Raw genomic sequence first — 21,431 nt, 5'->3', positions numbered from 1 at the left:
CTGTAAAAAAGGATTTCGTAATTTGTTCTATAGCTTGAGATGCAACATAGAATGGGTGCACAACTGCACATAGATCTAGCACTGAATGGTATACAACTTTTTTTAAATACATTAACAACTAACTATAAGTTATAAAAGTTATAATTAGTTGATCAATTCCTATTGAAATATAATTTAAGAAAAGTATCATCTTACATAATTGAAATACCACGAGGCTATGTCTTTTTGTGCACATGAATTTCCATGTGATTTGTATTAGATGTATTCCTCCTATAAAAGTTCCAAGACTACCCAGCCATCCAGGGGGTCTGAGAGGGGCAAATGAATCTGGTGCGTCCGTTTTACCTGTACAGTAAATTTTGGATCCCACTTTCTACCTCAGCCGTTCGATTCAGTGAAATTTTTCTGACTCGTCCAGCTTATGAAAGAGTCAATGACATGTAGGACCGGCTACGTGCGGGGCCCGACGATGAGAGGGAGGCACGCCCACTCGCTCGGTCGCCTTCATTCTCCTCTCCACGGTGAAACCCTAGATCGGCCCCTCCTCGCTACCCAACCCCCGGCTCTCATTTCCTCCTCCAATCCCGTCTCCTTCCTCCTCCCGAATGGCGGCGCTGCGCCGCCTCTTCTCCTCTTCCCGCACTGCCTCTCTCCGGGATCGACTGGACGCGAAAGTCCCCGGCGGCAGGGAACATGCGCCGAGCGACGGCTACGGTTGGAAAGCGGCGGCGGCAAGCAGCGACGGGGATGCCTGGACGCAGCCGCAGCGATGGCAGGGACCGCGCGCCCGAGCGAGGGCGGCTGGACGCGGCATCGGTGATGGCCGGCAACGACTGGGGCGGCTGGACGCTGCAGCACCAGGGAGTGCGCCCGAGCGAGGAGACGGCGACGCGCCGGTGGTGAAAGGGAGGAAGAGGCACTCACACAAGGTCTGGTGGAGGTGCTGACGCACGGTGCTCATGTACGTGGTGAGGACTTGTTTGAGTCTATCTATTCTCTCTAGATCTGCAACTACTGCTGATTTTTATTGTACTGTGTCCATCCATTAGTCCATGTATGGTATTTTCTGAAATCAAACGTGATGCAACGGCCTGTGGGTGGCAGCGGGTGGATGAATGCCTTTCAGTCTTGGAACGATCTAATAATGCATCTCTCTCTTTGGTGGAACAGGAAGGGAGCGAAAAGGTGATTCTTTTGGGGGCTCTGATCGTTGTTGTTCTGCTTGATTACCACAGCAATGCTGTCTAGCAGATCTGACTTCGTGGAAAAAGTTCAGGTTTTGAGTAGATGGTTCGGTGGAACAACGGAATATTAAGTTGTGTAGGCTAGCACTCTTTGGAAATTAAATTGTGTGATTTAATGGATGAACCTATCTACCTTTTACTCTAGGTGTGTTGTTGGAAGCTGGTCATGATGACTACTGCAAGTCTGGTAGAGTGGAGAATAGTAAAAAAGGCTGAAAACACCATTGATAATAATGTAGTAATATAAAACTTGGAGGTGCTCGCGATCATTTTCTGAATCCTTGAATGGTACATTCATCTCCAGGCTGCTTTGAATGCTTTAGCTTCTCATGTTTTTGGATTCTCCTGCTGGAAAGGTTACTTCTATTTGAAAACCTATGTTGTAGTGTTTTTACCTGGTAGATATTATTCACTGAAGGTTACACTTCTGTGTTCAGGATGAGTATGCTCAATGGATTGTAGCTAGCCAGCGGAGCCTTATTGAAGTTATGGCCGCATTTCCTTCAGCTAAGACTCCTTTGGGAATTGGGAGTATTCTTTGCAGCGGTTGCTCCTCGTCTACAGCCACGATTCTACTCCATATCATCATCTCCAAAGTATGTATGTGTACTTAATTAGTCTTCCATTTATTGCCCATTATAGATGATTCAGCACTAAGGTTGTAAAGCTCTTCATTTTGTGAGGTAAATGGATGTCTACACGATGCTTAAATTCTTCAAGTACAACTTCGTTGCATTCTCACATTATGAATCCACTTTGGAGTGGGGGCATTATCTTAAGCTAAAACATATACTTCATGTCATGTCGTTTGTGGTTATATTGGCCTATGTGACTTATCTCAGTTTATGTGTGCTATTGAGGTTGGGACATCTAACAGCTTAAATGTCCATCTACAGGATGGCTCCCTCCAGAACTCATGTGACATGTGCATTAGTTTATGGGCCTACACCAACAGAAAGGATCCACCGAGGAGTTTGTTCGACATGGATTAAGGTAGGTTTCTCTTAGAAATTTCAATTTGCCCCTTTGAGTGTGAATCCATTGAATTGCATACAACGAGGGAGTTTCTTACAGTTTGGTTTATCCTCAAATGTCTACATCCTAGAACACGCTTCCATTGGAATATAGCCAAGAATGGAGTTGAGCACCAATTATGCATATAGTTGATTTTCTCGGATTGACCCAGAACTAGAACAACAACTGAAGCTACTATTCAGTAAGCTGATTTATGTAACAAAAATTAAGCCTGTTTGTGAGTTATTTATATACGTGTTGTGTAAAACTTGACTACATGGATGAATTAATGTGATATTATTTTAATATGTTCCCTTTATTTATATCTTTCAAAAATCAAATGGATTCAATGGTTGCAGTTGGTTGACACATCGCTGATGTGTAATTTTGCATCACTATTGCTTTTGGCTGATGATAATATTACTATGGTGCAGGCAGTACTTGGAGGTGTTCTGGCAGCTGTGAATCAACTGTAGATTTTCCTTAATTAGGTACCCCTCTATTACTATCTTCTCATCTGGTGTTAGCTCATGTTTAGAAACTCTCTCAACCACTACTATTTAATTCTTTGTTGGATTTCCGTCTCCAGCAATTATAATTTGTTTGTGGTTATGTTTGTTATTTTATTCTCCATATTGATTGCTCAATATTGTCTGGGTGGGGTGTATATTTGTGCACCGGCGCACAACCTGTACAAGCTCTTGGCCGGATTATATTTTTGTGACATGGTCAAAGGTGGAACTCTACTAGATATAAAAATCAGTGCAAAGAGTAGAAATGGGATAAAGATGCATTTATGTGACAATGATGGGAATCAAACAATTCTTGTAGTTCTCGTTAGTTGGTTGGTGAGCCCTCAATTGTTGGATGTTACTACCAAAATTGATCCATCCAGGTAGAGCTCCTTTTTCCCTTCTTTGCTTCCCTCCGTTCTTCCTCAAATTGTATCTAGATTTGTTGTTTTGGTGTATGTTTTGATTAATATCCGTTGTTTTTGAACAATACAGAGCACCACCTGCAGGAATTTTCTTATATAATGACCCACAAGTACTTCTTAGGCAGTATGATCTATGAGCTGGATGGAAAATCTGATGTAAGAGTACTATCAATTCGCATACCTAATTATTTCCATGCATACTGCACTTTCTACCCCTAAATGTCTTCAGTTCTTGTTTAAATTTATCTTCAGTTCTTCACATATATTGTTATATTTTCCTCTAAAAATGATTAGATGTGTTTGGTCTAACTATTATGAAATTGCTTCCATGTATCAGATCTGTTGAGAAGTTGTGAGATTTCCAAGATGAGTGACGACTTGGATAAACGGGATATTTCAATTCTTTTTACTGAGAGAGACAGAGGCTAATAATTTAGGTAAACTTGATTCTTCAGAAGATGTGGGCAATAAACAGAGTTTTGACTTGCAACTAATTCTTAGTACTTACCATGTTTTCTCGCAAACAGGACACACATTGTCTGAAATGAATGTAGAACAAGCTGACTGCCGGAATCATGAGAGGGTGTTGTGGTACTGACTTCTTCATTGTGGCTAGCTGGTTAGGAAAGGAATAAATAGTACTTAGATAATAAATAGTATGGTGTTTCTTCCCGGCTTCCCGCTAATACAGTTTTAGATTATAACTAGACAACCGGTAAATCAAATGAATGATCATTCATGTACATGCTTCATGCCTTAGGTCTAGCTTGATAAGAGAGAAAGAACATGTTTATATCCGCATGACCATGATTATGATGTCAAACAAATGACTATGCTTTCCTTTTAGAGTTTTTTTCATTTACATGAGCTGTATTTTCTAATGGAACATATGCTAATAGTAAAACTCATGTGTGATTAGTTTTCATGTTGTGTATAGCAGCTGTAGTGTAATACTCCAAATTGATGAAATAAATGTTTGAGCTTTTTTTGAAGTGCAAGTAATATTATGACGACCTAAGACAAGTTGAGATATGAAACCATATCTTTGTAAAGCTTCAGTGTTGCTGGCTAAAACATAGAAACTATGGGAAAAAACTAAAATAAAATTTGTGTCCTAGAGCTTGAACACTGGAGCTACAATTAGTAGGTTTAAGCCATCATCAGTTCCTCTAAGCACTGTTGCATATATTATTGTTTTATATTCTGGTCTAAGAATAGCACATCTTCATTAACAATTCTCCATTGCACATCTCCACTAAGCCATTTTGCCGCTTAAGCTATGTGTGTGTTCAATTTTCATGACTATGAAACTCAGCTCATCCTTTCTTTGATTCTGCACTTTAATACTTGGTTTCTTTGATTCTGCACTTTGATAATTGGTTTCTTGTTTTAAACTCAGTATGTTTTAAGCTATGTCTTCCATTTCTAATGCTTGTGGTAATTGATGAATTGCTTGCATTAAGCGAGGTCAAGGATGTGTGATTTTCCAGCTGAAGATTTTATAGTTCAAATGGGAGTACAGGAAATTACAAGCACTAGCAACTTTTAATTGATTTTTTGTGCTACTACACATGGTCAATAGACTATACTGCGAAAACAGTCTTTTACCGTGAGCGCCCTGAATACACACTGATTGCATCTCCTCCAGGTGTCATCTTGCCATGGGCAGCGCCCGGCACCGCCATGTGCTAGCCAGCAAGAGGGGAATATGGCATCAGAATGCCCTGGATTGCTGCACTAGGCACCAACGGCGAGTCGAAGAACAGCAAGGAGCGGCTGCTGTAGCTTTGGACCGCACGGCGCTGGCGACAACAGGTTTGCCCCCTTTAAACCTCAGTCTTCGTAGCCATTGGATTCTCTTTTCATGACTATAGTACGTTGTATGGATAGAAGAAGGTGCAAACAGGGGCAACTGTTCTGAAATAGCCGCATTTTCCAATTCATTTGGGAAGTCTAACTTTTTAGTTTGTTTAATTGATCGCACATCTATTAATGCTTGTTGGTTGCTCTGTTTTTTCTGTGGATAGAAGAGGGCCAGCACATCTTTGAGAGAAGCAGGCGCCATTGAGAACAGTACTTCAGATCATAGGTAATGGTGGAAACATTTATCCATTATATCATTGTGTCAAGTCGAGCACACTGGCCTTGACGGCATGAGGCCAGTACCATCAAGTTTGTTTCCTTCTTTGCTTTTCTGCTTGCTAGGTTAGTGATTGATCATTTATTCTGCAATTGTTTAGCTAACAAATCATCTCTTTCATCATTAGTTTTATCAGGACCTCGTGATCCAATTCTAGGACCCCACAGACTATGCGTTTTGTTTCCTTGTTTGAGATTTATTGGAACACCTATGTATAACTGAAGCTTCCATTATTAAGATATAATGCCTCTGTATTACCACATAATACTTTGATATGGAAATATTTGCCTAGCATCAGGTTTTACCACATAATGGTTGCAGCTGCTCCTATATTGTACCACTGGATTCATACAATGGAATGTAGGGAGTATTCTATTTGCTTAAAAGTTGACCTTCTTACTTGGGCTTGTTCTATCTCTAAAAGGCGCTAGCCTACTCGGCCAACCAGAGCACCTAAAGGGGCAAACCTTCGTTGGTCGTCCGATCGGTGCTGGACAGTAAATTTTGCCTCCCGCAGCGATTGATCACCGTCCATTTTACATTTTCCTCGTTCACGTTAGCGCTGTGCTGAGAAGTCTATGACATTTGGGGTCTCCTTTGAGTGGGGTCGCGTGGCTGAGGCAAGAGGGCTTGTGCTGTGAGTCTGTCATTTCTCTTGGCTAAGGTGAAAACCTAGACACCACGATTGGCTCCGCTTCCTCCTGTCCTCCCCAATCCGCCGCATTCTCTCCTCCAGATCCCAGCAAAGCATGGGGATGGGTGTCCTCTGCCAGACCTGGGCTTCCTTGTCAACGATCACCATCTACAGCAGCTCCGCAGGTATATGCATCTTCTTATCTATTTGATATTCTCAGTTTGGTTGATAGTTCTGTTCCACGGTTTAATTCTCTTATTCCTTCAAGAATTAATATTGTTGCCATGTTGTGACAGCCTTGCAGTGTACTGCTTGCTGAAAAATTGTCAATGAATCAAGTCGTGGGGAAAAAGTGAAAGGTAACGAATGATCCAGTGATCTCTATTGTGTTCAGATTGGCGCTTTCACTTATCTCCTTAAAAAATCTAAGCTCCTGCTCTGCTTTGGTTTAGCAGGCAAAGCGAGTTATGACAATAATGTGTGATTGTTCTGAAAGTGAGCAGACATACGGCGGTACTCTAGCCATAGAGTGAGATGGAAAATTAAGGTGAGTAGAAATGTACAAGATAGGCAATCCTTAATATCATGGTCTGTCAGGTTTACTCTTTCTATATAGTACTGGTTAATTTTGTACTTATCTCTGCAATGACTGTCACCATACGGATGTCTTATTTTGAACGTCTCCACATTAGATGTTGTAGCCAGTAGACAGTATCCCTGACTGGGATATTTTACCTATGCTTTCAATATATCCCTTTAGTATCTAATAGTTGACTGAGTTCAATTGTGAAAATGGCAACTGATGAATGGGAACTAGAGAGTCTCAACTAAAGGAAATAATTAATTTTTGAGTTCAATTATGTTCTTCTCAACTTTTTTGCATCTGACATATACATATATACTACAGTCCATGTCCAGGATGGTGCGGGCTGGAGCGGTGGAGGTTCGGCGTCTTCGCCTCACCTGCCGTGCATAGAGCTGCTGCTACCGCTATGCCTTTCTTCTCAATGTCTCTTGGGTTGTTTCTTGCTGCTGCTGCCGGCACTTGGCTGAGGTGGAGTTCGCCTTGCTTCTCTCGCAGCATTATCTCGTGCTTCGTTTCCTTCTTACTCTTAATTATTTTTGTAGAATCTTCTATTTTCCTTACTGCGAGTCTACGTTGCTCCTACACTTCTTCCACGTTCATTTATGCTTGTACGATCTGGTTGGTCTTATTTCACATGCGTTATTCATGCTTTCTTTCTTTGTGCTTCGAATGGCTGCCTACTAATTCTACTTTGGTGTTATGTTTGTTTCGCTTCGAATATTGATCGTTTTGCAGTTCTATGTGTATGTGCATTGCAGCTTCTTTGGAAGGTTCCTTACTGCCTCTCTGGCCCTCCTAGGATAGGTGCGTCCCTTGCGCTTTCTTGTGTATATGCGCTGAATGATCTGTGGAGTAGGTGCTAAGCCTCACATGATATATGGACTTTTTCTCTCTATCTTGTGAATGCATGACACTATGGTCCGTTTGTTTGTGCTTCTTTCTCATATGTGTATATGTTATAAGGTTGCTATGGGTCTAAGAGTGGGGATGATTGCTTTTGCAAATCCATGAGCCGGCCGGCTATCTGTTTCAGAGTAAAATCTGATTAAAAATGCCTTGTGTTACGACCTGAATTCCTGTATGTTGATATGTTTTAGAATCTTACTGTACACCCTACTCGAAAATCATCTCTTGCTTTTGAACCCCAAAAGGTTAAAATTTGTACCGGTGCATCTACTCCCTTGCTAATATGCAATCCAACAATTGTTTCATATATGAAGCAAGGGGCTAATAGTTTTTCCTGTTTTGTTAGACGGTGAAAGCAGATTCTTAATTGCTTATCGATGCCTGCTCATAGATTAATGTTTTTTTTCTGGGGTTCAGAGATATTTGGATAGCTGCTACTATCTAGAGGTTTAATAGGCCAGAATCTGGAAGCTCCACGTTGCCAGTTTGATCTAACCAATATATTTTCAGACTTGATATAACTAAAAAAATGCCCATTTGGTGCAAGTTGACCCAGTTAAATTATTAGTTGCCCCTTTGATATCCCCAAAAAATGCTCATTTAGAGGTTTGGAGTTTATTTATCAAGCACTTGGATTGTTACTTCTATGATGTTTTCTTCCTTGCACTTGCTTTCGTTGCTTGGTTTTGAAAAAAAAGGTAGATCTCTCTGGAACCCTTGTTTCTCTTTAATGAGTTTAATGGCCAATCGTTGTTACTCCTCTGTTGTTTGGTTCCTTGCACTTACTTCTGTTTAGCTGGTTGGTTCTTGCTTTTGGAATAATACATGGTTCTTACAAAAATCTTGTTTCAGCTTTAGCAAGTTCGTACCCATGGATACAGTTTTAATTAACAATTTGTTCCTTGTTTTCGCCTACGCTCTCCATATGTGGCCTACCGTTACATTCTTGATGTTCGTTTCTTCCTCTACTTTGTTTTTCTTTGGTGTCCGATTTTGGTGGAGTAAAGGTTTGCGGGCCAAGCATTATTTCTACGCAGTTTTCTTGCTTTTCCTTGCTTCTGTTGTATTTCTTCTTGCTATTGAAAAGATGTAAATTGGTGAAAGATGATTATTTATCTTGGATAAGTTTGCGCTCATGGAAAAAGGTTTGTTGGACACCCACTGTTTGTTTTTATGGAGTTTTCTTCTTCTGTTTGTTCTTATTTATTTACTTCTTAGTTTCGAGTAGATAAAAAATTGTCGGTACTTCTCTTATGTTTGGTGAGTTGGTATCCGATTGTGTGGCCATGAAAGAAATGTGTTCTGCTCAAGCATTGGTATTTCTATGCCGTTTCCTTACTTTCGCTTGCTTCTGTTTAATTATTTGTTTGTACTAAAATAATATATCTCTCTCAGAAAAGCTTGTCGCGGTCACCGAGAGCTCGCCTGGGAGCCGCCGTGAGCACTGTCTCCTGGGAGCCGCCATGAATCTTGTACACAACGTCCAGACCTCGATTGTAGGACATGGGTCGCCATGAAGGTTTCAGGCCACAATACGTGATTTGTTGTGCAGTTTTTTTTGTTTCTCCTCCTGAACTTGGTCATGTTCTTCTATTTTCATCTGCAGGAATTAAACGATGCGGTACAACAACTTTAGCAGGGGACAGTGAAGACCATGGGAGGGGCTTGGGGAACGATGGGCAGCGGCATGCAGAGCTGATGCCAGTGCACGACCGGGAGCTTCTGACAGAACTCGATCGCATGTTACTGTTAACATAGAAAAAACATAGGAATCTCAATGTCCGGAGGAAGCTAAGCTTCATTGCCACCGCCCCTTGCTTCCTTACGTCTTCCACCACCGGTGTCCAACGTGATGTTCACCGGAAGACCAAGCTCAAAGATAGAGTTAGAGTTGAAGTGAGGTTTCTCCGGTGTGATTTGTCAGGTTGGCTACCGCCTCGTGAATTTGTACATGATGAGACGGTCTGGTTGTAATGTATGCCATAAATATGAGTTTGTCATGCAATAAATTTAAGTTTGAATCAGATACTTGCGTGAGTGGAGCAGTGGGCCGAGAGATTCAGCCATTTCGTAAGAGCTTCGACCTGATTATGCAATGTTGTCGCCCGCAGGGCAATGTTCGCAAAATTTCCATAGAATGTACCTGTGAAGTCCTGTTATCACCAGAATTTGACCGGATCAGAGGTGGGCCGCGATTAAGATGGGCTTGAAGAATATACCTGGAAGGAATACATGAATCGGCCTTGTATACGAAGTTTGGGCTAGTGTTGCCCGTGTATCTGTAATTATAGTAGGATACGTGTCGGATAGATAGAATTTGGCTCGTTCACGGTTGGGATTATTCCCAACGTTAGAAAGTCTACGGACTATAAATATGTATCTAGGGTTTCTGAAATAAACAACAATCACGTTCACCACAAACCAATCTAGGCGCATCGCCACCTCCCTTGTTTCGAGGGTTTCTTCCGGGTAAGCATCATGCTGCCTAGATCGCATCTTGCGATCTAGGCAGTAAAGTTTATTCGTTGTTCATGCGTTGCTCGTGCTGAAGCCTTGTTGATGGCGAGCAACGTAGTTATCATAGATGTGTTAGGGTTAGCATTGTTCCATCGTATCATATGCTTTCGTCCATGCAACCCTTAGACGTTTAGCCGCCCTTATGCCTATCTTAGGTGTAAGGGCGGCACCCCGCTTGATCGTTATTTAGTAGATCCGATCCGTTATGATTGCTCCTTGTTCTTCAAGGATTAGTTTAATATCTGCATAGTTAGGCCTTACAAACGGGTTGAAGGATCCAGTGGCGCGTAGGGTGTAGTTTGCTAGCCCTAGACAGGATGTTCCGGGGATCAACCTCGTGTTGGTTTTTAGGCCTTGTCTAGGGTCGGTTTATGATCACCGTGCGTGGCCGCCAGGCTCAATCACGCGTAGGATGTTCCGATTATGTGGTGAAAACCCCAAATCGTAGTAGGTCGTTTTAGCTTTATTTTGATCAAGCAGGACCACCATGTGACCGTATACCTCATACGGATAATGGGTGAATCGGCTCCTTGAGCCGATTCACAGGATAACCTGAGAGCCGATCGAGGCTCGTATTTAATGTTTACGTGTATGCCATGCAGGAAACTAAGCGAGGCAAATCCATCACCTTCCTGACCAGGTATAGGTCAGGTGGCACGCCCTTGCAACAGCATCGGACGTGCGTGCCGAGTCTTTGCGGGCCGTCGCTCGAGGGACCGGGGCCAGCCGCAGTCTTGGAAGCCTCCCGGCTCTACTCGTGTTGCCCGTTGCTGCTCGCCGGTGGGTTTCGACCGCAACACATTTCGGCACGCCCGGTGGGACAATCTTCGACATCAACTGCATCGCCATCTACATCTGAGATGGCGGAAGGTACTCCGGTCGCGTACGAGGATCCGGTCGAGGAGCTCAAGAAGAAGTATGACGAGGTCAAAGCTATCCTCGAAGCCGACCTCATCGGCTCTTTCCAGAGAACCCGCTCACACGGCATCAGGTGGAAGGGGTTCTCGCCTGAAGGCGCGCTCGATGGAGTGGACCTCTCTACCCCTTCAGAAGAACGCACCAGGTCTCTGCGTCAGGAGATTAATTTCATGGTAGCTCATTCGCTGCACCGCCATTCTGAGAGCCTCGGTGAACACTTTGGAGCGTGTCGCCCTTCGGGTGATCCAGGAAATCATGAGCCATCAGTATTCTCCGTCAGGACCAGCTCTGGGGACTCACCAAGGAGAGATACCCCTCCAGTCCCGACCACCGCTGCCGTTCGCGTTGGCAGCACCAGAGGTGACGAGTTCATCGGCATACGTCATCTACAAGATCGGTGGTGACCCTAGTGATTACCAGTTCTTGTATGAGGCGCCTAAGGAGATCCCTCACGGATACACGTGCACATACGTGCCAGACTGCAGCAGCTGGGTACTCTCAAACCAGACTGCAACAAGAGGGGACTTCTAGAACAGCAGGAGGAACTTCTGGAACAGATCTTGAGAAGCAGACGTGGCTAGCTAAGTATGCCGCTCCGACGAACCTCCAGAGCCCAACTCCTGCAGTTGGCTCAGAGCTTGAAAAGCAAGCGTGGCTGGCTAAGTATGCCACTCCAACGAATATTCAGAGTTCGACTCCTGCAGCCATCACCGCGGATCAGATCAGTACAATCTTGAGAGACCAGTTCGGCATGGTGCCGAAAAGGAGGGCAATCGGCTATTCCAAGCCGTACCCCAACGAGTACGATTTGATCCCACTACCACCCAAATATCGGCTCCCCGAATTCTCCAAGTTTAGTGGGTCGGATGGCTCCGGCTCAATCGAGCATGTGAGCCGATATTTGGCGCAGCTGGGCACGATCTCAACATCAGATGAACTACGTGTGAGGTTCTTCGCACTATCCCTCACAGGATCGGCTTTTGGGTGGTACACATCGCTGCCACCAGACTCAATCCGGACTTGGAAGCAGTTGAAAGAACAGTTCCACCTACAGTATCACTCAGAGTCTTCCGAGCCTGGCATTGGCGATCTAGCACAAGTGCGACAGAAGCGCGGAGAAACGGTATCAGAATACATCCAGGCGCTTCAGATCGTTAGGAACCGATGCTATTCGGCTCGTATGACTGAAAAAGAAGCAGTCGAATTGGCGGTGGTGGGTCTTGCATCACCGATCAAGGATGTGGCCTCCCAAGCAGAGTACCCTTCACTGGCGCATATGGTGCAGAAGCTGTCATTATATGAACAGCGCCACCCAGAGGTGTACCAGGATAAATTCAAGCGTGCGGTGGTCCTGGTTGAGGCAGATGAAGATGAAGGCTCTGCGGGAGATCAAGAGGTAGCAGTGGCTGAATGGACTCGGGGGGGAAAGCCCCGTGTCCTGCAAGTGGGTTAAGCCACAAGGTCCTCCAAGAGGGTTTGAATTCGACGTGACCAAAGCTGAGCAAATTTTCGACCTCTTACTTAAGGAGAAGCAGCTAAAGTTACCCGAAGGCCACAAAATCCCCACGGCACAAGAGCTGAACGGAAAGCCATACTGCAAGTGGCATAACACGTTCACCCATACCACCAACGATTGCAGGGTGTGGCGTCAGCAGATCCAAATGGCGATAGAGCAAGGGCGGTTAATTTTTAGCCAGTACGCCATGAAAGTCGACACGCACCCCTTCCCCGCCGTTAACATGGTGGAGTGCACTTACCCTGGGAGGTGCCAGCCAGGTTTCTCGTTCGACATCAACATGGTAGGACCGGGGCACCACTCTGGTAAGGACAGAGACGAGGGCAGCTGCTCTCATAACAAGGACAAAGAGGAAGCCGCTCCACGCGATCGGCTCCGGCACGATGGCAAGCGCTACGTCACAGAGGGAGAAGTGAAGAATGTGCGATATCGGCGACCTCTCTCTCGATCACCTCCTCAACAAATACGTGAGTCAATACGACCAACGCCGGCGATATGATGACGACGACGAAAGAGATCGTCCGGCTAGCGAGACGCCGGGAGAGACCGCCGGCATGATCGCGACGAGGAGAGATATGAGCGCCATGCCAAGGAGAAGTCAAGGGAACAAGACGACATGGATAGGCACTCGGGACTGTCCTTTCTTCGGTACACTCGCTGGGATTCAGGAATGAGCCGATTGCCTACAATCGGTAACTGCCCAGAATGTAAAGAGAAGAAGAAGGGTGCAGGAGACGTGTCAGTATTCAAACGTCTAGGGCCGCTCCCATCTCGGAACAAGTACGCTGAGTCCTCTCGGGTGGAAGATCTCGAGGAATTAGAAGACGACGGTGAAGAAGAAGAAGATAAGTACCACCGGCCAAGGTGGTGCCCTGATGGACTCAGCCGTTCCCAAAAGTGTAGGGTTCAGCGGCTACGTGGTTTGGAGGAAGCTGAAAGGTTGTACCTGCACACGTTAAGGAAGGCGCGGCCTGATCTGGCCGCGAAAATTCAGCGAACTCTGGACGAAGAAGGTCGACCACAAAAGAAAGAGTGGCGTCCCAAACAAAGGAAAGCCGATGATGAGACATCGGCTGGCACAAACATGGTGTTCATCCTTCCAGCGGAGTTTTGTGCTCTAGGATTGGACGAAGCGCCTATGGCACAACTTGACTGCGGTCCACGGCCAGTTATCTTTGAGAAGCCACGAGAAAGAAGCTACAGACACCTGAAGGCCCTGTACCTACGAGGTTATATCAATGGGCAGCCTGTCAACAAGATGCTGGTGGACACCGGAGCGGCAGTCAACATTATGCCATACTCCATGCTACGTCGGTTGGGACGCTCTAGCTCGGACTTGATCAAGACCAACGTTACACTGAGCGATTTCAACGGCCAAGCATCTGAAGCGCAAGGTGTTCTGAACGTGGATCTGACCATAGGGAGAAAAACCATCCCTACGACGTTCTTCATTGTCGACAGCAAGAGCACCTATGCTCGTCCCGCTAGGGAGAGATTGGATCCACGCCAATTGTTGCATTCCATCCACGATGCACCAATGTTTAATACAGTGGGATGGAGATGAAGTAGAGGTCGTCCATGCAGATGACTCAGCCGAGATTTCAACGGCTGGCATGAACGTTTGGGAGACGGCAGGCCAAGAGCCACTCTCAGGCATCACTTTGGACGACTGCGAGCGCATCGATGTGACGAGAAACGGGGTGAGGCTTGTCTTATCCACCGGCCTGTCCGTGTAACAAGAGCAAAATCTGTGAGCGAACATGGCAAGGCCGATCCTTGTGATCGGCCCCAAAAATAAAAGCCCGAATCTCATCTCGAGCATGTCACGTAGTTACACTGAAGCAAGACCAAGATGTAAACCTTCATGGAGCAATTCGACCAACATGGAGGCCGATTCCAGCAATCGGCCAAAATTATCCTCACTATACGTTCTGCCGGTGTTCAACGTCGATCTAACGAGCAACGGGTTTACGTCGGCTGATGAGCTGGAAGAAGTCAACGTTGGTCCTAACGGAGCCGACATTCAAATACAGTGCCTTGGCTAACTACGGAGCCGATATCTACAGTTACCTGACAGATTCGGCTCGGGGGGCACCTAATCGATGAACATGTGCGATACATGTGCAGTAAAATATTGGGGGCCGATAGAAAAATCGGCCAGTAAAAAAAAATTACACAGGATCTACCAGCTGCGTGTTCAAGACGCGGATTTCGACCAAGTCGGTCTTCAGCTCAGCTTCGAGGCCTTCCACTTCCTCGAGGGAGTAAACAATGAGAGCTTCCTCAGCTTCAATGAGCTGTTTTGTTGCCCGAACCTTCTCTCCGAGGACCTCCGACCCTTTGCACAAAGTCGCCTGTTCAGCAGTGCTGTCAGAGGTGTCAGTTTGGCGTACAAGGCAGCCTTTTGCGCATCAAGCCGTGGGCATTTTGTCTGCAGTATCGGCTTTCAACGGAAGAAGAGGTGATCGGCTCTGGTGTTTCTGCTGTCGGTTTGGCCAAATTGGCCACCTTCTCAACTGCACTCGTAGAAGTTGCTAAGGCCAGAGTGGCAGATGGCATGGGTACCTCCTCGACATCCCCACTGGAGGTGTCATCAGTTTGCAGAGGAAGAAGTTAGCCGATAAGAACGACCAGGGGTCAGCATGCAACGTGAGCTGAGGAGAGGATGGAGCTGCCCTGCCCTCTTTTGGTGGGAGTTTGGGAAATGGCAGGTTCAGGGGCTGACCTTTTCTTGGAAGCCGACGGTGGCAAGTTTGGCTGGCTCTGCATGGTGGCTGTCTCAGAATTGCCTGAGTTCGAGGCCCTTCGATTGAACTGTGTGTCCTTGCCGCTGTTCTCGCCTTAACTGAGACCCGGGGGGCAGCTGATCTGGTAGACACTCTGTTTTTGGAAGCCGATTGAAGTGTCATCGGCTGGCCCTGCATCATAACCTTCTTCAAAAGCGGGTCAGGGCCGTTTCTGTGCTGCAAAAAGATAGAGCAAGGCGCTATGTTCGGACAGCAAGGAGCGGTCAAGGATCACCTTCAGGCCGGAGACCATAGCGTGGGCATTGGATGATGTTTCCCTTGAGTCCGTTGCAGTTGCGAACCTGCGCGATTGATATCTGAGGTTCATATGGCCGTGGGTTGGATCTGTTCAAGCGGCGATTTGGGGATCTGAGTTGCTTCCTCAGGCGGAGGTCGCAGGTTACCGTTTGGAGGGGCAATTAGGTTGGCCTTACTCGTGTTTTATGGTAGAGGCCGATGTGATGCCATCGGCTCTTTTGGGGATTGTGTGACTTTGACTATCGGCAAAAGTAACTGGAAATACTTCTTTATTAATCAGAAGGTTCTTTACACTGAAGAGCCGATTGCTCAAGGGAGGAAGAACAAAAGAAGAGCCGATTGCTCGGGAACTATTAACCCTGCGCTACTAACCTTCGCTGGCCTCTTCGTCGGCATCGTAGCTATCAAATCTTGCAGAGAAGTTGATAAGGCAAGACGTCATGATAAAGGATACTACGACAGTTCTGCTCTGCCACGACATGACCCGACGAAGAAAAAGCAGGATGATTTTGGAATTGTCATTTCCAAAACCAGGGGGGCATGTGTTATCACCAGAATTTGACCGGATCAGAGGTGGGCCGCGATTAAGATGGGCTTGAAGAATATACCTGGAAGGAATACATGAATCGGCCTTGTATACGAAGTTTGGGCTAGTGTTGCCCGTGTATCTGTAATTATAGTAAGATACGTGTCGGATAGATAGAATTTGGCTCGTTCACGGTTGGGATTATTCCCACGTTAGAAAGTCTACGGACTATAAATATGTATCTAGGGTTTCTGAAATAAACAACAATCACGTTCACCACAAACCAATCTAGGCGCATCACCACCTCCCTTGTTTCGAGGGTTTCTTCCGGGTAAGCATCATGCTGCCTAGATCGCATCTTGCGATCTAGGCAGTAACGTTTATTCGTTGTTCATGCGTTGCTCGTGCTGAAGCCTTGTTGATGGCGAGCAACGTAGTTATCATAGATGTGTTAGGGTTAGCATTGTTTCATCGTATCATATGCTTTCGTCCATGCAACCCTTAGACGTCTAGCCGCCCTTACGCCTATCTTAGGTGTAAGGGCGGCACCCCGCTTGATCGTTATTTAGTAGATCCGATCCGTTATGATTGCTCCTTGTTCTTCAAGGATTAGTTTAATATCTGCATAGTTAGGCCTTACAAACGGGTTGAAGGATCCAAAGGGCGCGTAGGGTGTAGTTTGCTAGCCCTAGACAGGATGTTCCGGGGATCAACCTCGTGTTGGTTTTTAGGCCTTGTCTAGGGTCGGTTTATGATCACCGTGCGTGGCCGCCAGGCTCAATCACGCGTAGGATGTTCCGATTATGTGGTGAAAACCCCAAATCGTAGTAGGTCGTTTTAGCTTTATTTTGATCAAGCAGGACCACCATGTGACCGTATACCTCATATGGATAATGGGTGAATCGGCTCCTTGAACCGATTCACAGGATAACCTGAGAGCCGATCGGGGCTCGTATTTAATGTTTACGTGTATGCCATGCAGGAAACTAAGCGAGGCAAATCCATCACCTTCCTGACCAGGTATAGGTCAGGTGGCACGCCCTTGCAACAGCATCGGACGTGCGTGCCGAGTCTTTGCGGGCCGTCGCTCGAGGGACCAGGGCCAGCCGCAGTCTTGGAAGCCTCCCGGCTCTACTGTGTTGCCCGTCGCTGCTCGCCGGTGGGTTTCTGACCGCAACAAGTCCACCACTTCGATTCTGTAATATACAATGATGGTTACAATTGACGGTTGCAATACCATTTCACTTTTGCCTTTGCATCTTTATTAACAAACCATAGATAAAAATGAAATAAGTTACGCTTTTCACAATTAGTTTATATGTAAAATATACTACCCTTTGAAGATGTGGGTCATTTGTATTTATTATGTGAGCTTCCCGTTTCAGTTTTCCAATAGTACTGTTGATGCTTTCAGTTTGGTATTATCTGGTTCAAGCACTCAGAGGCCAGAAGAACTACTCTTTGTTGAGATGAAATCTATTTTGCAGGCTGGATGCATGACCTTGCAGGCTTCCTTTGCTCAACATGTGAATATAATCCATCAGACCTTCTACCCTGATGGCCAAGATCGATCTACTTTTGAAGCTTCATAATGCTTGCCACATATGGTGCACACGTGTTTGTCTATCCATGCTAAACCCAATCCGATCATGCGATTGTTCTATGCAACGTTGTTGGCTGCATGATCGTATTGTTGAACCTTAGCTTCAACTGTTTCATAGGAGCTTTAACCTCATCCGTTCATCTGACTGTTTTATGCAGTGTTGTTGACTTCAGGACAGTGTCACTGGATCTTGACTAAATTTCGGTTGAATATATATTGAAATTCCAGCGCATATATTCTGTAATATACTTATGACAAATTAATATTAGATGAAGCAGTACATATTTCTATCTATTTATGTTGGAATCTATGCTATAGGTATCTAACGGGAACCTATCACAAGCCTCATGGTTTAAAGCCAGTAAATCTCAAACATATATAACACCAATAAAACTTATGGTTATAATGTTGTCTCGCTTTTGCCTTTGCGCCGGGGCCCGGGGCGCAATGGGTCACCTATTTCACTTATTGAGTATCCTCTGCTATATGAGCTATTTTTCTATAAGTGTCTTTGCGTTTTATTTTTTCTGATTATCACCATGTATTCACTTACTGATTATTACCAAGTTTTTCTAGGAGCTCATCATATGTGAATATTTTATTGCTTTGGATGTCATGATGAACTTTGGTTTTGTTCATTTGTAGCACATGGCTTCACTTCTGGCCTATGTCTGGCCTTTTCCGAACATGTCAAAGTTTGTGAATATTTGTACATAGAGGCAGCGTCATATTTGATATGTGTATAGCGGGCAAAGACATGAAGAATGACCAAAAATATAGATTTAAGCACGGAAATAAATTAATTGTTAAATTACCATCCTATATGTTAGCATCCATTGGCATACTGATTTAGCCGTTTCTTGCTTTGGAAGCACATAATTAGTAACTCATGTACAAATTCTGCCATTTGCGCGATAGCGCAACAGGTCATCTAGTGATAATAACACTCAAGAGACCATAGCAGCGTATGTGCATTCAACTAGAAGGACATAGTATGACAAAAAGCAAACATACCCTTGCAGAAAAAAAGGGTAGACCAAAATCGAACTCTTTTTCTTTAGGAAAATGATCCTGTTCCCCCGGGGGATCGCACGCTCGCGTCCCCCGGCTCCATCGTGCGCCGCGTGGCCTTGAGGGCCCACCTTATCTCCTCTCCCTCCCATCGTTTTTCTTTCTTCCTCCCCATCCCGTGAATACGGCCTTCCATCCCCGCAGCCAGCAGCGTGCAGCGACTCCGGCCACCCAACCCCGCAGCCCGCCCCGTCAAACAGCATCCCCGCCGCCTACCCCCATCCGGGCCTTCTCCCTCACCGATCTCGCCGTCAAACGCCTCCAATCGAGCCACCGCATGCGGAAACACTACCTGCTTGCCGGCCGCCGTCGACGACGAACCAGCGTGGCCTCGAGCGCCTCTCCCTCTCCCAGACCTCCCTCCTACACCGGTATGGCTGGAACGCCCCTAGCCGGTGCGGTTCGGCTCCGCGCTCGTCCAGGAGGAGCCTCCAGAAGCTGCTTTTTTGCGGTGAGCGGAGGTGCTACCACCAGCGGGCGCCACTGCTGCTTGCAGTGGGCGGAGATGTGGTGGGCGCTTTTGCTACCTCCCGCCGGCGGTGGAGCAGCACGGGGGACGGGGGAGGAGCAAACCGCAACGGAGCGGAGCTTAGAGGAGATCCCGTCGATGGGCGAGGTACTACCAGCGGTGGGGCGAGGTGCTACGGTGATGGCGTTACCGTCTCTGTTAGGGGGTTGTTGTATAAAAAAAACACATGCTAATTATACAATTTTTCGGCTACAATTGTTCTGCTGTTTTGCTAATTTGGTACTGAAAAATTTCTATGATGTCTGCAGTGAGTTCTCGGCGATGTCTCTGATGAGATCATTTTTGCTATAATATCATATAATTTGTGCTACAAATATTGTGTGATTTTGCTTTAATAGTAAATTATTTTTGCTATGTTATCTCCAGTGATGTCTCTCGTGAGGTCACCTGCAAGTTATCTATCAATGTCTCCACTTAGGTTGACTTGTAAAATATGATGTGATGTTTTTTTTTGCTATAATTGTTTTGTTGTTTTTGCTACTTTAGTATAAAAATTTTGCTATGAGGTCTCCGGCGAGGACCTTCATCAATATTTTCGATGATATTTGATTTTGCTACATCAGCATTTTTCCGCTACAATAGCATTTTTTTTCTACGAGCTCTCCGGCGATGTTTCCGGCGAGATCTCCGGTGAGATTAGCCTTTAAAGCGGGTTATTTTTTGCTGCCGGGATGTGTTTTTTTGCTACATTCAGTAAAAGCAGATCTGACCGTCCAAGATGGCCGATCCGACGGCTGAAGATCCGGGGGCTGAAAAATCAGATCCCGGAGGACGCCCAGCAGTTTCCTTTTCTTTATTAGGGAACCAAGATCTGACTCATGGATTTGCCAGCTTCATTCTTGTTCTTTTTTTTTTTGGTTCCCGGGCCGGAAAGACCCCCGTGGATTGGGCTGGGATGCCAGCCAAACCGACCAAGCCCTGACGTGATCTGGGCCTCTTGCATGTTATACAATCTTCCCTTTTTTTCCAACCCCCTGAATTGGGCGGTTTGCATGCTCAGTGGGACGCCAAAGTCTGCTCGCCTGAAATCTAAATGAATCATTAATATTCTCCGTGGCTCCTTCCAAGGTATTCGGTGGATCCGCTAAAAAAAGGGTATTCGGTGGACTTCCGAATATCTCAAGTGTCACATTCGGATCTTCTTTTCTACGGGAAATAGGGAGATTTCGTTGATTAGCAGGCGTATTTACAATCGACCAATCGGTCAGATGTACGAATCATGTACTTGTTGTAAACTAACATGTGGTTTGCCGTTTACTTTAGTAACCAAAAAGCCCTGTATGTTCTTCTTCGCTGAAAGCTACAGTTTCTGACCTGCAATTCACAAATGGCAACTTGGCGATGGTGACCCCCAGAGGCAGTGACTCCCCTCTAAACAAACAAATGTGTGTGAACCGGTGTCCGGTTCTCATGATCCCATTTGATTTACTACCAGATAACGCATGGTGATGGAGCAGAGAACATCAACGTCGATATCCACCAGGATGCGGTGGTAGCTTGAAAGCGAGGAGTGGGGTGAGGCAACAATCTTCCTATGTTCCCTGCCGTCAATTTCTACGCTGAATCTCTTTTCTGATGTCACTGATCCATCGTGTCTCTTATACCGTGAGGCGCTGTTTCCTCTAGGGTTCATCAATCGATCTACTGCTTGGACAGTACAAATCAGTGCTTTCTTGTCGTCAGTGTGAAGGTGTGCTTGCCATCTGCTGTCAACGCGCGTGCTCGCTTTGACGTATCTAAAAGCTATGATCCAGATTAATCTATCCTTTGCTGTTTATCTTACTGATAAGACTGTCAGGGACGTGTTGGTTGTACTTACCAGGTATACTAATCAGCTAAGCAAGCCGTGCCACGTGCGTACAGATAACCTTTGCAATTGAAAATGGAATCCCCAGCTTCTTGCAAGAGATCAGGATATTATTTCGAAGCTATATATGAATTAGCAGGAGAGACAAGCTAGCTAACCAAACCTGGACCATCCAGAAGCTGAAGAAGAGGACGCATCGTATTCATATCACATGAATCTTCCTGAACGGCTGCACTAATCGGAGTACTTGCCAAGTTACCGTGAATGTAACACCTACGTTATCCTGCGGTTAGTCTCACAATAGAAGCATCGTGCTGTGACTCCTACGCAATAGCATACTAACTCGGTTCTTTTGGAGAACAGGATGAGACTATCGCCGCCTCACCGATACGTCACAGTACGGCCACCCCCGTTCTCGATCGGTTCCACACGGACGGAA

At 45.7% G+C, this 21,431-nt stretch overlaps 3 long non-coding RNA genes across 4 annotated transcripts; all 3 read left to right on the top strand.

The window, feature by feature from the left end:
• Nucleotides 1–1,487: 1,487 nt before the first annotated feature.
• LOC124658834 lies at nt 1,488–3,617 on the top strand. Of its 2 annotated transcripts, none has more exons than XR_006989359.1 (5): nt 1,488–1,600; nt 1,682–1,840; nt 2,141–2,237; nt 3,090–3,153; nt 3,266–3,414. It is a non-coding gene; the product is annotated as an uncharacterized LOC124658834 (long non-coding RNA). The 2 variants fall into 2 exon arrangements; XR_006989360.1 differs by lacking the exon at nt 1,488–1,600 and adding an exon at nt 3,533–3,617 and having other exon boundaries at nt 1,612–1,840; nt 3,266–3,351.
• Nucleotides 3,618–6,130: 2,513 nt separating this feature from the next.
• On the top strand, nt 6,131–6,932 carry LOC124660004. Its single transcript, XR_006989778.1, has 4 exons — nt 6,131–6,154; nt 6,266–6,328; nt 6,425–6,516; nt 6,877–6,932. It is a non-coding gene; the product is annotated as an uncharacterized LOC124660004 (long non-coding RNA).
• Nucleotides 6,933–6,969: 37 nt separating this feature from the next.
• On the top strand, nt 6,970–8,972 carry LOC124668617. The gene is made up of 4 exons (XR_006991764.1): nt 6,970–7,023; nt 7,098–7,173; nt 7,291–7,359; nt 8,857–8,972. It is a non-coding gene; the product is annotated as an uncharacterized LOC124668617 (long non-coding RNA).
• Nucleotides 8,973–21,431: the final 12,459 nt, after the last annotated feature.

The sequence above is a fragment of the Lolium rigidum genome, chromosome 6 (assembly GCF_022539505.1).
Source record: "Lolium rigidum isolate FL_2022 chromosome 6, APGP_CSIRO_Lrig_0.1, whole genome shotgun sequence".
In the NCBI taxonomy this organism is placed as follows: domain Eukaryota; kingdom Viridiplantae; phylum Streptophyta; class Magnoliopsida; order Poales; family Poaceae; genus Lolium; species Lolium rigidum.
This window is presented reverse-complemented; position numbering and strand designations above follow the sequence as displayed.